Here is a 16480-nt window from a genome sequence, read left to right on the forward strand (position 1 = left end):
TTAAGTATCAAGTCTATTAAGTTGCATGAACATCTTGTTTATTGCTTGCTTTGTATGATTTATGTGAAAACAATGTTATATGCCTAGTATTAGTGAATATGAACCTAGGATTAATTAGAAAATAGGTAAGTTAATGTGTAAGCTTGTGTGATGAACAACCATACAAAATGTTAATTGAATTAGTAATTTAATTAGCTGCAACTACAAGTCTTACTTGACCCGAATCAAAATACTAGGAAATTCATTACTTTAACCAATTGGCCACTGTTTAAATTAATTTGTTTTCTAAGGATTAGTAATAGTGAAAATGAATCTAATCACATTAATCGGTAGCCAATGACAAAATAATCCATTGCACTTGCTATAAAACTAACCATAGAAACAAGTGATTCGAACCTGAACAAAAGTCTCTTTTATTATTGAATTTAATTATCTTCTGTTTGCTTTAGTTGTTAATTGTTTTGTTTAAGTGTTATTAGCTTGTTTAAGTTTCTAGTCTTGCAAAACTAGAGAAAACCCTCTTTTTATTGTTAGTTTTAATTAGATAATTTTAGTAGTTAGTTTAACTATTACCGTTTCCTGTGTTCGATACCCTGCTTGCTTGAACTATATGCCTAAATGATAGGTACACTGCCTTTCGTGTGTTTATTTGTGTTTGAAGTAGTAGGATTAAAAACTAGTGTATTTTACACACATCAAGTTTTTGGCGCCGTTGCCGGGGAATGGTTTTAAATAGTTATCTTAATTGCTATAATTATCGATCATTTGTGTAAGATTTATCTTGCACAAAGTTACCATTTTAGTAAATTAGTTATCTAGTTTAAGTTCTAGTTTGTCTTAAAAAAATTAGTTTTTATTTTTCTGTTTTAGCCGTGAACTCGTCGAGTCTAGTCGAACTGACTCGACGAGTCCATCATATTTTTCATTTTCGTTTCTATTTCGTTTTTGTTCTTTTTACACATGTTTTCTATTTTCTTTCAGGTATTATATGACTTGTGGATCAAATACACCTTTGGTCCCACCATTCGAAGACCCGAAATCAGCCTTGAGGAAGAACAAGGATAAAACCGTTGAAGAGACTAACCCGCCAAAGAAGTCACCTTTCAAGGACCTTAAATCTGTTTTTGTAAAGAATAAAGGAAAGAAAGTGGGTGAGTCTAGCATTCAAAAGAGCAAAGAAAGTAAGATGGAAAGTTTGAACACAATCCCAATCCAAAAGAATCTGAATACGAAACAGAAACAGAAACCGAAGAAGAAAGCGACCTAGAAGGCGAACCTAATAACATCATGGCTAACATCGTTGATATCACCATGGGCGAATACAAGAAGAGGATGTGTGATGATACCAGGTCGGGACTCATGCAACCCGCAATTCCAACAACTACTACCTTCGAGCTAAAAGGCCACATACTCGCTCAAATCAAGGAGATCCCATTCTACGGGAAAGATCACGAAGACACATACAAGCATATCGACGAGGTCAACGACATACCCGACTATTTCAACATTCCTAATGTGCCTCGCGAGACCGTTTTGCTTCGTATGCTACTGGTGACATTTAAGGGAGCCACGAAAGATTGGCTAAAATCACTCCCTCTAGGGTCCATCACCACATGAGCTAAAATGCGTGAAGAATTTATTGATAAATTTTGCCCTCCTTCAAAAATAGAAAAGTTGAAGAAAGCCATTTATAATTTTAAGCAACAACCGGGTGAGTCACTCTATGAGGCATGGGAGAGATACAAAGGCTTATTGAGGAACTGCACCCACAATGACTTAAACATTCAGCAAGAAGTCTCCATTTTCTATGATGGAGTAAACGTGACAACAAGATAGCTCCTTGACTCCCAAGAATCACTCACGAAGAAAAACCCCCGCAGTCATAAAGGAGCTAATTGAATAATTCTCTAAGCACTCTAGAGAATATCATAATTCAAGGAATGACTTGATTCGTGGGGCGGTGAACTCAGTTTCCGATAATATGGCGACAATGATGGCTAAATTAGATAGTTTGGACCGAAGAATGACAAAGATGGATCAATCCATCCGTGCCATCCAGGTGGGATGTGAGAATTGTAGTGGACCTCACCTTATTAAAGACTGTGATCTAGACGAGCATGGGAACCGAAAAGTGCAAGTATGTTACTCTAGTGGCGATACATATGATGAAGATTGGCAAAAACCGAAAAAAGAGTGGCTACCATATGATGAGTACAAGAAGGTAAAGGAGGAGAAATATAGGCTGAAGACAAGAGGGTTTTATCAAAAGGAGGAGTCGGTGCAAGAAAAGAAATTGGACTTTGAAGATATGGTCACAAGATTTGCAGCTGCATCCGAGAAAAGACACAACGAAACCAATGTTGCAATAAGAGAACAACAAGCCATGATGAAAGATAAACAAGCTTTGATGAGGAATCAACAAGCTTCTATTCTTAACATTGAAAAACAGTTGGGCCAACTTACACTATAAATCAATTAAAGAGCACCGGGTGAACTTCCAAGCAATACCGAGAAAAATATGAGAGGCGCCCAAATCAACATCATGACGCCTAGAAAATTGAAAGATAATCACCCCTCTGATACCCATCATAAATGAAGATCCAAAAGAGATGCAAGAGGAACAGAAAGAGGACCCAAAACCGCCAACAGTCGACTCGATTCGTCGAGTCAGGGATAAGGACTCGGCGAGTCCACAGTTTGAACAGAAAATAGACCCCCTTTGAAACCTTATCAACCTCCATTGCCATTTACAGGACGGGATAGACAAGAGAAGCAGAATGAAGATTATCAAAAGTTCCTGGAACACATCAAAGCCCTCCAAATCAACATGCCTTTCATAGAAGTGGTTGCACAAATGCCTAAGTATGCGGAATTCTTAAAAGATCTACTCATAAATCGAAATAAGCTGGAAGAGGTGTCCAAGTTAGTACTTAATGAAAATTGTTTAGCTATAATGTTGAACAAGTTGCCAAAGAAAACGGGTGAACCCGGGATGTTGACTTTGCTATGCCAATTTGGGAACCAAGCCACTAGTTATGCATTGGCGGATTCAGGGGCGAGTGTTAATCTCATGCCATACTCTTTCTTTAAAAAGTTGAACCTTCCGGAGCCGAAACCGATTTGTATGGAAATTCATTTAGCAAACAAGATGGTGACATTTCCAAGAGGAATATGCGAGGACTTATTGGTTAAAGTTGATAAATTTGTATTCCCCACGGACTTTATAGTGCTAGACATGGAAGAGGACCACCAAGTGTCGATCATCCTTAGAAGAACTTTCCTAAACACCACGAGTGCCATAGTAGACATGAGAGAATCCAAACTTACCCTTCGAGTGGGGGACGAGCTAGTCACTTTTGGATTTGATAAGGCCATGAAGCATTCAAACGAGCACACCATTACCCTTGAAGATGACTTTGATGCTGAAAGAGACCTGAAAAAGATTGAGAGAATGCTTGAAGAATCTAAATACGAAGAAATAATCAGAGGCTCTGAAAACTCGACTCACCAAGTTGGAGACACTAACTCGATGAGTCCATCTGGAAAATCGCAATTAGACGGGAAATTTGGCCTGGACTCGACGAGTGCCCTCTCTGGACTCGACGTGTTCAGTGTACAAAATACAAAGTTAGATCTGAAAACTCTGCATGAACATTTGGAATACGCATTTCTCGAAGAAGGTGATAAAAAACCTGTTATCATTGCTTCTGACCTCAACAAAGTTGAAAAAGAAGAGTTTGCTCAAGTTTTAAAGAAAAGGAAGAATGCCATCGCATGGAAAATTACCGATATAAAAGGAATAAGTCCTTCATATTGCTCCCATAGGATAATTCTTGAAGAAGGTGCGAAGCTGGTAGTACAACACCAAAGGCGTTTAAACCCGAACATGCAAGAGGTGGTCAAGAAAGAAGTTGTCAAGCTTTTAGATGCAGGTATAATATACTCCATTTTCGATAGCCCATGGGTTAGTCCTATTCAAGTAGTGCCAAAGAAAGGAGGGATAACGGTCGTCACAAACGAGAAGAATGAGCTTATACCTACACGAATGGTAACCGATTGGCGTGTGTGCATTGATTATCGAAAGCTAAACGATGCCACTTGCAAAGAACACTTTCCTCTCCCTTTTATTGATCAAATGCTTGAGCGTTTATTAGGCCATAACTATTATTGTTTTTTAGATGAGTTTTCAGGTTATTTCCAAATCCCTATAGACCCAATTGATCAAGAGAGGACCACTTTTACTTGTCCAAGTGGAACATTTGCTTATCGACACATGCCCTTTGGGTTATGCAATGCGCTGACGACTTTCCAAAGATGCATGACGGCAAAATTCCATGACATGGTGGAAAAATTCATGGAAGTATTCATGGATGATTTTTCTATTTTTGGCTCTTGTTTTCATGATTGTCTTACTAACCTCGACGTGATGCTTGCTAGGTATGAAAAGACCAATCTAGTATTGAACTAGGAGAAATGTCACTTTATGGTGAAGGAAGGCATTGTGTTAGGCCATTAAGTATCCAAGCGGGGGATTGAGGTGGATCGGTCGAAAATTGACACTATTGCTAAATTATCCCCACCAATTAATGTAAAGGGCGTTAGGAGTTTTTTAGGTCACGCGGGTTTTTACTGCCGCTTTATTAAAGATTTTTCAAAAATTACTAGACCTTTAATTCAACTACTTTTGAAAGATGCACCTTTTAATTTTTCTAAAGAATGTTTAGCCTCTTTATAAATCTTGAAAGAAAAATTGACTAACGCCCCGATCATTATCGCCCCAAATTGGAACTTACCGTTTGAAATAATGTGTGATGCAAGCAACTTTGCCTTAGGAGTTGTACTTGGCCAAAGGGTTGACAAGCACTTTCAACCCATTTACTATGCCAGCATGACCCTAAATCCTACCCAAGAAAACTACACCACAACCGAAAAAGAGTTATTAGCCATGGTGTATACCTTTGACAAATTTCGTCCCTATTTATTTTTTTTTCTAAAACTATTGTGTTTACTGACCATTCTGCTATTAAGTACTTGTTTGCCAAGCTGTCACACCCCAAAACCAAGAACGGCGGAAACGTTATGGGGCGGAGGACGTCATGTACAGTATCACAAGAATGAAAAGTAGTGAACAAGCAACAACATCATCCATTGCATTAATAAAATAATTATTATACAAGTGTGTTCTCTCAAATTTTGATAAACACTAAAGCATAATTCAAAATAAAAGATGAGTCTTGAACACGCTCCATCTTCCCTAATCCTTGCATCGGTACCTGTCTATGATGACCTGAGGATAGAAGTAATTTTGAAAGCGAGTATCAGCTTTAAAGCTGGTGAGATCATAAGTATTTTAGTGGCTTAATTTGTATGTAAGAATTTGTAAGTTTATGAACTGTAAGTATGGAAAATGTAAATGAACTGTAAGTATGGAAAATGTAAATGAACTGTAAGTATAAAAATGTTTGTAAAACAACTGTAAACGTTTGAAAAACTCTAGAAATCCCTATGATTCCTACTATTATATAAGGGTGTCTTCTACCAAGACCTAACTGTTCTCAATGTAGTCTTCTACCAAGACTTAACTGTTCTCAATGTTCGTTTCTTGTAAAAGTGTGTAATTTTCCCAAGTGTAACTATCATTAATAAAATATAGTTTTTACATTTATAGTTTAAGTGAATAGATCACTAAATATATGTACATGGAAAATTAATGTAGTACTAAAATGTAGCGCTATAAGAACTACTGCTGTACTAACTACCTTAAACCAGATTTATATTAAGGCATCATGTGATTAATTGTACCATACTATTGACTGGTAACAACGACATAAGAATGGTCGTAAAAAGAAATGACGTTTGGCACCCGCATACCTGCAGGTCCGGCTGTAGCTAGCAGAAAGGTGTAGGATAGTCAATCCAGTATAGATCTATACGCAAACTCACGCTCTCCCTTCAAGAGACTCTGGCTACAACTCGGGCCATGACATTTAAGTCATGCTCTGATTCATATAACAATAATATCACGTTCTAGTAATGGTTCTAGTATCTTTCTAAACTACCCATATGGTAGTTTACTAGTAATCTAACTGGGACGTATGAACATGGATGTATACCCTTGCTACCCAAGGGCATTGGATGAACTGGAAGGACCTTTTATGACTATATATGTACACATGATATATAACTAATATTTAAACGACCTTCGGACGAGTATCCGATATCCTATCAGACCACATCCAAATCGAGGAAAAGGAAACAAGGTGGATAGCCTTCCTAAGTCTTTTAAACATTACTTATATAACTATACATATAGAGGCATGCAATTTATAATATAAAAGCATAAAATAAGTTTTGTAAAACCTTTGAACATAATTACTATCTAAGAAAAGATCGACTTGATGTCGATCTATAAAACGGTTTGAAGGCATGGGTTTGATAAAACAATTTAGTATAAAGAAACATTTGTTTGAAACACAATTGTAAATAAGTTTGAAATAAAACATACAGAGTAAAATGTACATTGTAATAAGGAGTTTTAAAACATATAAAATGTTTATGAAGATCATTTGAAGGAAACTGTTTGGTAAAACGGCTAATGAGTAGTAAATCATTTAAATGCTGCTTATTAATCACATGTGATTGATATAATAAGTAGCATGATTCTACTTGTATCCCCCCCCCCCCCCCCGTAAAACATTTAAAAATAGTTAAAACATTGATTAAGGGGTATGAACTCACCTGTTGTGGGTGATACAGATGAACTGAAGAGGTAGGACCGCTAGGTGTCAAGTGAAGTCTTGAACACACTCTATGATCCTAGTTAACATATAATTTCACATATATGTAACAAATTAGTCTATAAACAACTAATAAACAAGTCAAGACACCCTAGGACATGCTAAACACCTTTATCAAGTGTTATTAGCCTCTAGGATTGCATCTAAGTGTTTGTAGGGGAAGCTATTGTGTGTAGGGCTCAAGGAAAACTCCATAAGGGAGTTCACGACCCTAATGACACTACCAAACGAGTTTACGGTTGTAAAATCATGATTTTACGGCCTTCAACTCATACCTATGTGTCCATTTGATGTTTGATGCTCTATAAGGCCCTAATAAGCATTTCTACTTAATGGCTTGGTCTATGGAAGAGTTTAGGGCATAATATAACTCCTTTTAGGAGTTTACAGCCCTGGGACCATATTCCCTTGGAGATTACGGCCGTAATCTCCCTTGGGAGGATGTTTATGGTGTTTTGAAGTCTCTAAATTAACTAGGAACTAAACTAGGCTTTTGTACTTGGCTGTAGAAGAGTTTATGGCACCATTTGGCACCATTTTATGGAGTTCACGGCCCTAGAACATTTTGGGCCATGAACACCTTACTCTTGGTGTTCTAAGTGTGTTAGCTAGTCCTAAACTCATTTAGTTACATGCCCAAATTAGTCTCTTAGCTTAAGGAGGGTTTTTAGGGCACTTTGGCACATAAAAATGGAGTTCACGGCCCAAGAACTTCCTTGGCCGTGAACTCACTTTCACCCTTTGTTTCTAATTGATTTTGTGTCCTAAACATGTAATGAAGGCTTCTAGTTTGAGTTCTAAGGCTTTGAGGGTCATTGGGACACTTTTGGCCCTTAAAATGAAGTTTACTCCCCAAGTGTTCTTGGGCGGTAAACTCCCAAATCTTGGGGTTTTGGTCCGATTTTGGTGTTATAAAACATAATCTAAGCTATATAATACAACTAGATAGAAGTACTCACGATTTGGGATAAAAACCCGAAGATCTGTGAGAGAGAATTTGGCTTTTCTCTAATTGGAAATGTAACTAACGAATTATTTGGTTCAGATTTCTATATATAGTCCCGAGATTTTTGGCAGAAAATATTTTTATTCCCGGAATGAACTCTAATATCCTAGAGTATTGGAATAACAGTGTTGCACAAAACCCTAGTGCATCCACTCTCCTAATATCTCCTTAAGTGCTAATCCTGAAATACTCAAACTTATACCCAAAGTTTGGAATTTTACTGAAACTGTTTTAACTTCTATTGGCTTGATATGGTTTGTTCAGAATGGAAATTTCGGGTTGCCACACAAGTAGGATGCAAAACCAAGGTTGATCCAATGGGTTCTGCTACTTCAAGAATTTGACATCGAGATCAAGGACAAGAAGGGGATGGAATATGTAGCTGTTGACCATCTTTCCAGATTAGAAAATCCGGCAAGGGATGAGATAGATGAAAAGGGTATTAAAGATAGCTTCCCGGAAGAGTATTTGATGGTTATAATGGGGGAAGAACCATGGTATGCCGATATTGAAAAACTTCTTGGCATGAGATTTTCTTCCAAAAGTGCTCACTCATCAATAGAAAAAGAAGCTCTTTTCAGAAATTAAATATTATTTCTGGGATGAGCCTTATCTTTTTAGGAGTTGTGCGGATGAGATTATTAGAAGATGTGTATTTGGCAAGGAAATATGTGACATTCTAGAACATTGCCACAATGGGCTGGCAGGAGGACATCATGGTGTACAATTCACTACTAAGAAAGTTTTTGATGTAGGGTTCTATTGGCCTACTATCTTCAAGGATGCTGCTACTTACGTGAGGGAATGTGATGATTGCCAAAGAACGGGTAATATTTCGGCAAGGAATGAAATGCCTCAAAGGAATATTCAAGTTTGTGAAATCTTTGATGTTTGGGGTGTGGATTTCATGGGACCATTTCCTTCATCCAAAGACAACAAATACATGCTTGTGGCAGTGGATTATGTGTCAAAATGGGCAGAAGCGCAAGCATTACCAACCAATGATGTTAGGGTGGTGGTAAAATTCCTAAAAAATTTATTTTCTAGATTTGGAGGGCCAAAAGCTTTGATTAGTGATAGATAAACCCAATTTTCTAATGTTAAACTAGCGAAAGTGTTGCAAAATTAGTGTACGCCATAGGTTTTCGACACCATATCACCCACAAACAAATGATCAAACCGAAATTACAAATCGAGCACTTAAAAGAATTTTGGAGAGATTGGTGGGTAGAAATAGAAAAGATTGGGCAAATAAATTGGATGATGCACTTTGGGCCTTCCGAACCGCATTCAAGACACCCATTAGAACCACACCCTATAGTCTAGTATATGGTAAAAATTGTCATTTATCCATGAAGCTTGAACATAAAGCCTATTGGGCTTTAAAAACATGCAATTTTGAGCCGAACGAGTTGCATGCCAATCGATTATTGCAAATGAATGCTTTGGAGGAATTGAGGAATGAGTCTTACACTAACTTATTGATTTATAAAGACAAGACCAAAAGATGGCATGATGCAAGGTTGAAGGGTAAATAGGAGGTTGAAGAAGAGCAAAATTTTCTTTTGTATAATTCAAGACTAAATCTCTTTCCGAGAAAATTGCACACTCGTTGGTCCGGGCCTTTTACAATCAAGCATGTACATCCATACGAGGTGATTGAGTTATGGAGAAAGGATGGGTCGAGCTTTAAAGTCAATGGGCATAGGATTAAGAAATACGAGGAGGGAATGCCAAAGGATGAAGGACTAGAAAAAAAGTTGGACTTGGAGAAAGCCGCTGCAATGTAGAGCGGGCAGGAGTCCAACTAAAGACTCCTAAAAAAGAAGCGCTTACGGGAGGCTACCCGATGCTTGAGTTTGCTTTCTTTTTCCCTTTTATTTTTCGTTTTTTTAGTCTTTTATTTTCTTTTGTGTGTTTTCTATGGATTTTTAGTCTAAATCTTCTTATTAGCTTGGACAAACAAAGTTTGAGTGTGGGGTGTGGTGCAATTTATTTAAAGACAGTAAAAAAATTTCAAAAACTTTTCATACAGAGTAAACACTCGCCGAGTCAGGTCCCTACTCAACGAGTCCATTAAACCGTGATTCTACTCGCCGAGTCAGGGCACCTACTCGACGAGTTGAATTTTTAACCGGAAAAAATTAATTTAAACTCTGTAAATTAGGGTTTTTACCCTAAAAGGTAAACTTTTTCATTCTAGCAGCCACCACACACACACTCGATGAGCAAATATTCTCTCAAGCAACCATCTTCCAAATTTCGTGATTTCTTCCAATTTCTTGCTAAAAGATTAGTAATTTCACCCATAATTATGTTAAAGTTTTGATCTTTAGTAGTGTAATGGCCATAATTTGTTAGAATCCCAATTTTTGAACTTGACATAAACTTTAGGGTTTTGATTTTGGCCAATTTAGAGTGTTTTAGTTGGAACTTTTTGTGAATTAACACTTGTTACATGATCCGAGACAAACCCATGGAACCAATTTTGACATTTCACGGTTTATTCAGTCCAAATTAGAGGAGCGACTCGGACAGTTCATCGGACTCGCCGAGTCTGTTCATGGACTCGTCGAGTCCGTGCTGAAATTTCCCAGGATTTTAATTTTTAATGTTTATGTGGTTTGTTTGTTTTGTTTTGTGTTTAATTCTGCAGAAAATGTTCAGAATAGGACAGAGCTAAAGAGGTAGACAAAGGGATTTCCCTTGGTTAAACTTTCCACAAATGGCTTCAAAATCAACTATGGTAAGGGGGAAGAAGAAACTTGACTTACTCAAGGCCAAGGATATCTATGTACCAAATGAGATAGATTGGGAGTGGCTAGGGAAAGTTGGCTTAGAGGACTCATTAAACCCATACATAAATAAAGTGTTTGTACAAGATGGGATCTCGGTTACGTGTGATGGATGGCGTAATTTATTTCGGATTCAAGAACCGGTATACCAGGAGCTATTTTTGGAGTTTTTCTCTACGGTATCCTTCCGAGGGGGGAATGATTTTTACAACCCAAATGTCCTAACCTTTTGTCTTGGTGGGGAGCACTGTGAGTGTAGTATGGCAGAGTTAAGCTGGAGGTTGGGAATTTATGATGAGTCAGTAGTTACGACTGGAGCTTTTGGGAGGTTCTTGGAGAATTGTCACAAGGATTTTCCAGAGGGAAAAAATTTAGCAACTTGGTGGAATACAATTGCAAATAAAGTCTATATTCCTTCCGCGACTCAAGAAGGGATCATACGGTCCCCCATTCACCACTTGATCCATCGCCTAATTTCTAGCACCATTAACATGCGGAAAGATGATGACAAGGTCCCAAGCCTTGATGTGTTTTACTTATGGTGCATTATAATGCCCAACACCTTTTGCAATATTCCATATTGCTTGGCGGGGTATTTGGGAGAAGGAGCAATGAAGAATAAGACGACTTCATAAATAAATGGGGGTATGTTTGTTACTCTATTGGCAAGATCATATGGTATCACGGAAAGGGGAGCCAGAAGCATGTTTACTATGTTACCAACACCTCCATTTAGTATCATGCTTTATAGGAGGGCAAGAATCATGGAAGACTATGGTAATGGTAACTTTGCAATCCCGAATGATGATGCGGTTGTGGCGCCCGAGGAACCGGGTAGACAGGTTAGACCGAGGCAAGAGAACATTCAAGAAGACCCATCGGTAATCTCGGATGATGATTATATGCCGATGGATTGGTATAATGTGGAAGTGAGGAGACATCAAGATGATTTGGGGAGGAGTATGAATTATAACCATCAAACACTCGCTCATTTGTTTAATCACTTGAACATACCACCTATGGATGGGCCCGAGTATCCTTATGTGAGTAGTTGGGAAGAGAGGGTAAATGCGAGAAGGAGTGGAGCCCAGGGGAGCGGAATTGGAGATGAAGATGAGGAAGGAGATGAAGACTAGTTATCCTTTTAATTTTAGTTGTGTGGTTTGTTTTAAGACAATTTTTATTTTGTTTGGTTTGTTTTTTATTTGTTTGATGTTTGAACTCCTAGTTATTAGGATTTTTAGTTTTTTTCCTTGTTTATTACATGTGTTTGTTTTTGATCTTTTTCAGTTTAGGGGTGAGGAAATAAGTGCAAGAGTAGAGAGTAAAGAAAAATCCGAGAGAAGTCGAGTTTAGTCAAGAGAAATAGGAGTTTTGAGTCCAAGTATGAGTCCGATAATGGAAAGGGTTAAAGAGTGCTTATTTACTGAAGAAAAATGAGGGGGAGTGTCATCTTGATATTACCTAAACACCCCAGAAACGGACCTGAAGCAGAAGAGATTTTTTTTGTCAATACAACGCCTACTCGTTGAGTCCACATCTAGAACTTGATGAGTCCATGTGAAAAAACACGACTTTGTTTGCTTTTACAACTATAACTCGCCGAGTCTCCACATGGACTCGACGAGTTTCTCAACTCCTTATTTTTCTCTTGATGATTCAACGCCCTTTGACGCTGGTTTCGATTATATTATTTGAAGATCATTTTCCGAGCATTTCCAAGAGCTTGTTCTTTTATATTTGGAGTTGTACACACGAGATTTGACGCCCGAGGTATGGATGAGCTATTCCCATGGCTAAAGTCAACTGAATATCGAGCTTTTAATGAAGAACATCAACCTCGCCACTACTATCCCAAGGGAGTTTGTTCCAATTCCCTCTTTACTTTTATGTTTTTATCATGCATAATATGCAATGGGTACATTGCATAAATTAAGTGTGGGGTAAGGGTTGGTTATATTAGTCAATTTAAAAAAATTGCATAAAAAATTGCTAGGGTTATTATAGGAAATCTTGGTAAAGCAATTAGGATTTATGTTAGTATTGTGTTTGATGATTTTATGAGGACCCAAATGTTTAGTTGAGCCTACACACGTTATAATGCATTTGTGGCTCCCTTTATTTTAGTGAAATCATGGGACAAAAACATAACTTCACTTAGTTTGAGGAATGCAACATGTTTAGCATCGTGTACCAGAAATGTATCCAGGAAAACGTAAGTAGTCATTGCACATAAGACTAATACCTTCACCAATAAAGGATGAAGCTAAGCTCCTTCTTAAGCATGTAGGGTTTGAGTGAAAAGAAAAAGAGAGAAAAATTATCAAAAAGTTAAAGAATTTTGGCGCAGTCAAAGTATAAAGTACGAAGATCAAAATTCAAAAGTTGAAGATACCAAAAAAAATCAAACAAAGAAGGTGATGAATTCAAAGAGCTCAAAGATCAAATAAGTGAAGAATTCAAAGAGCTCCATTGTGGTATAAAAGTTGTAATTTTTCTAGAATTTATGTATGCTTGGTAGTTTAACCAAAAATGCCTTAAGGTTAAGAAAGATTTCCGTGGATGGGTTCGGAGGGATGCATAAAATGAGCATTGTTCAAAAGAAGTGGGCGGGTGTTTATGAGGATTGTGAGTATTTAGGATTAGGGGGTCTTTAGGAAAAATTTTAGACACAAATGCATGTGTTGCGGTCTTGGCATAATGGTTGGGTTTGATTATAATTGTCTTATGTGATATTAGTGTGTTAAAATTCAGTTTTGCTTGGGGGTAAGCAAAAGGCAAGTGTGGGGTATTTTGATATGTGCATATTAAGTCATATATTTTGGTTAATATCTTAATACTTTTTGGCTATTTTGTCTCGATTATTGGACAAAACGTACTTAATTATGTTTAAATTGTATTTTCAGCCTAAAAGACATGCTCAAGTTAAAAAGGAAGCGGGATTAGCAATCGAAAGCTTGGGAATTGAAAAAAGAAGAAATGAAGCCAAAAAGCTAAAGGACTCGACGAGTTGGTCCTCAACTCGTCGATTTGATAGGAATATCCGCGATCCATCAGGTGCCTTACCGTACACGGGATTTAAGTGATGGACCCAATGAGTCGGTATATGGACTCGACGAGTCGCCTTGTTTTCAGAAAACTATATAAAGGGAACTAATTCCCAAGACAAGGACTTTCCATAAAATCAACCATATAAACAAGTGAGTCGAACCTGAACATAAGTCTCTTTTATTATTGAATTTAATTCCCTTCTATTTGCTTTAGTTGTTAATTGTTTCGTTTAAGTGTTATTAGCTTGTTTAAGTTTCTAGTGTTGCAAAACTAGAGAAAACCCTTCTTTTTATTTTTAGTTTTAATTAGATAATTTTAGTAGTTAGTTTAATTATTACCGTTTCCTGTGTTCAATACCCTGCTTGCTTGAACTATATTGCTAAACAATAGGTACACTGCCTTTTATGTGTTTATTTGTGTTTAAAGTAGTAGGATTAAAAACTAGTACATTTTACACATATCATATGGTCCACAAACTACAAACATTTTACCTCATAAAAAATAAACATCACCTTAATTTCCATAAATCTAGACTCCTTGGTAGTTTTATATTATATTTTGAATTGAAAAGGCAAGCTCGAATGTTGGATTTAATGGTTAGATCCTTCCCGGTAGCAGTGAATAGGATGTTGATAAAGCATTAGAAGGCAGTAATTAAGAGCTTCCAATCTAGGCTCTCAGTTTGGAAGGCAAAATATCTGTCATTTGGGGGGCGTCTCACGCTAATTAAGTCGGTTCTTGGTAGTCTTTCAACTTATTACTTCTCTCTTTATAAAGCTTCTAATGGATTCATTGACTTACTTGAGAGATTAGGCGTAATTTCTATTAAGTGAAGGGATGGATAAGGCCAAAATCCATTGGGCTGCTTGGTCTTACGTCTTAGCATCAGAAAGTGACGGCAGACTCATGGTAGGTTCTTTGAAAGCACAAAATATTACATTGCTTACCAAATGGTGGTGGAGATTAAAGTCTGAAAGTAACTCACTATGAGGGAAGGTTATTCACAACATTCATAATCTAGGAAAAAACCTGCCAACTATATTGTAAAAAAAAATATCAGCTAATGTATGGTGTAATGCATCCCAAGTTGTGCACAACCTATCTGATTTCACATTGACCCAAACACCCTTTTTTTCTCTTATTCCAGGCTCTGAAATTTATATTCTCTTTTGGAAAGATATTTGGCTCGGGTCCTCAAGGCTTCAAGATAGATTCCCTTTACTCTATTCCTTGGAAACTCTAAAACATTGTTTTATTTCTAATTGGTTCTCAAATGGTGGCTTCCCATGGAAATGGAAATTTCGCTCAACAATCCGGTTGCCATTTCAGAGCTCAATTTCACACAATCTCTTATTAGCGATGTAATAAGAAGGTTTATAGACTAAAAATACATCTTGTTTAAAGGCTCGGTGATTTGTTATTCCTTTGAAGGTCCAATTTTTTGTTTGGAGAGATGCGATGGTTAGTATTCATGTGGGTGACACTTGTCCCGTAGAGGTATTAACTATATCCCCTACTGGGATTGCAGACAAAGTGATTTCACTTTCTTATGTTTGGTGTAATCATAGGAGTCTTTGGAAGTTGGGTTGACCAGAGTTGTTCACCGTTCAACCATCTTAATGTGTAACATGTACCTTGGTTATTTAGCCTGCATTTTAGGTACTTGCAAATCATGGGTCTTTATATTTAATATATTTCGCCATTTCCAAAAAGAAAAAAAACAAGACCTTCATTCTCTCTCTTTTATGTAGGACCTCCGTGCACAACTTAAGGAATTGATTACAGAGGTGTATTTCTAACATTGATTATTCACTTGCAAGAAATAAATGAAATCGTTCAATTGGGGATAAAAAAAGTTAATCGCTCATTTATTGAGCTGGTAAAAATAACATATATTGTATTAATTATTAACACTTCCAACTTGCAGGCAACGATCTTAATACATAAACAACAAGAACAAGAATAACAAGATTAACAGGTTAATGATAAATGGCAAATGGACTTTAGATGCATCTATGGTCAAACTTGAAGCCCTTCATTTTTTGAAAAACAATTTCACAGAAACCAGGACATTGAGACCAAAGCTAATCAACCCCTACATCAAATCCATATCCATGATGCAGGCGATCAAACTCGAAGCTCCATTTACTTTGAAGGAGGGTAAGATTGCGGTTTGGGCATATGGAAGCGAAAAGGCTCTGGGACCCGACATACTTACCTTCAAGTTCATAAAAATCTATTGGGAGACAATCAAAGACGACATGATGCAATTCGTCCTACTCTATGACAAATTTGGGACTTTTGCAAGAGGTTGCAATTCTTCGTTCATATCCCTCATCCCCAAGCTCAAAGATCCGACCACTATCACAGACTACCGTCCCATCAGCCTAATTGTATGTATGTATAAAATTATATCAAATATCCTAGCCATTCGATTCAAATTTGTCATAGGTGACCTTATCGGGGATGTCTAATCAGCATACGTGGAAGGCAGAAGCATACTAGATGTCCCACTTATGATAAATGAACTCTTTTCATGGTCAAAAGCAATCAAGAAAAAGGTGTTGATGTTCAATTAGACTTTGACAAAGCATTCGACTCCATTAATTGGGAGTATCTTGACTCTATACTCTCACAGATGGGTTTTGGAAGTAAATAGAGACAGTGGGTGCATGGATGCCTCAAATCATCCCGGGCATCGGTAATCATCAATGGCTCCCCATCAGAAGAATTTGAAATCACGAAAGGCGTTCGAAAAGGAGATCCCCTATCCTCCTTCCTCTTCATCATAGCCATGGAAGGCCTCAACGTAGCTATGGAGGCTGCACGAG

The 16480-nt window shown here is 37.4% G+C and overlaps 1 non-coding gene across 1 annotated transcript; it reads right to left on the minus strand.

Annotated features, from left to right (window-relative positions):
- Positions 1-1671: 1671 nt before the first annotated feature.
- LOC111896854 (small nucleolar RNA R71) lies at positions 1672-1778 on the minus strand. The gene has a single exon (XR_002852044.1). It is a non-coding gene; the product is annotated as a small nucleolar RNA R71 (small nucleolar RNA).
- Between the last annotated feature and the right edge of the window lie 14702 nt (positions 1779-16480).

The sequence above is a fragment of the Lactuca sativa genome, chromosome 9 (assembly GCF_002870075.4).
Source record: "Lactuca sativa cultivar Salinas chromosome 9, Lsat_Salinas_v11, whole genome shotgun sequence".
Classification (NCBI taxonomy): Eukaryota; Viridiplantae; Streptophyta; class Magnoliopsida; order Asterales; family Asteraceae; genus Lactuca; species Lactuca sativa.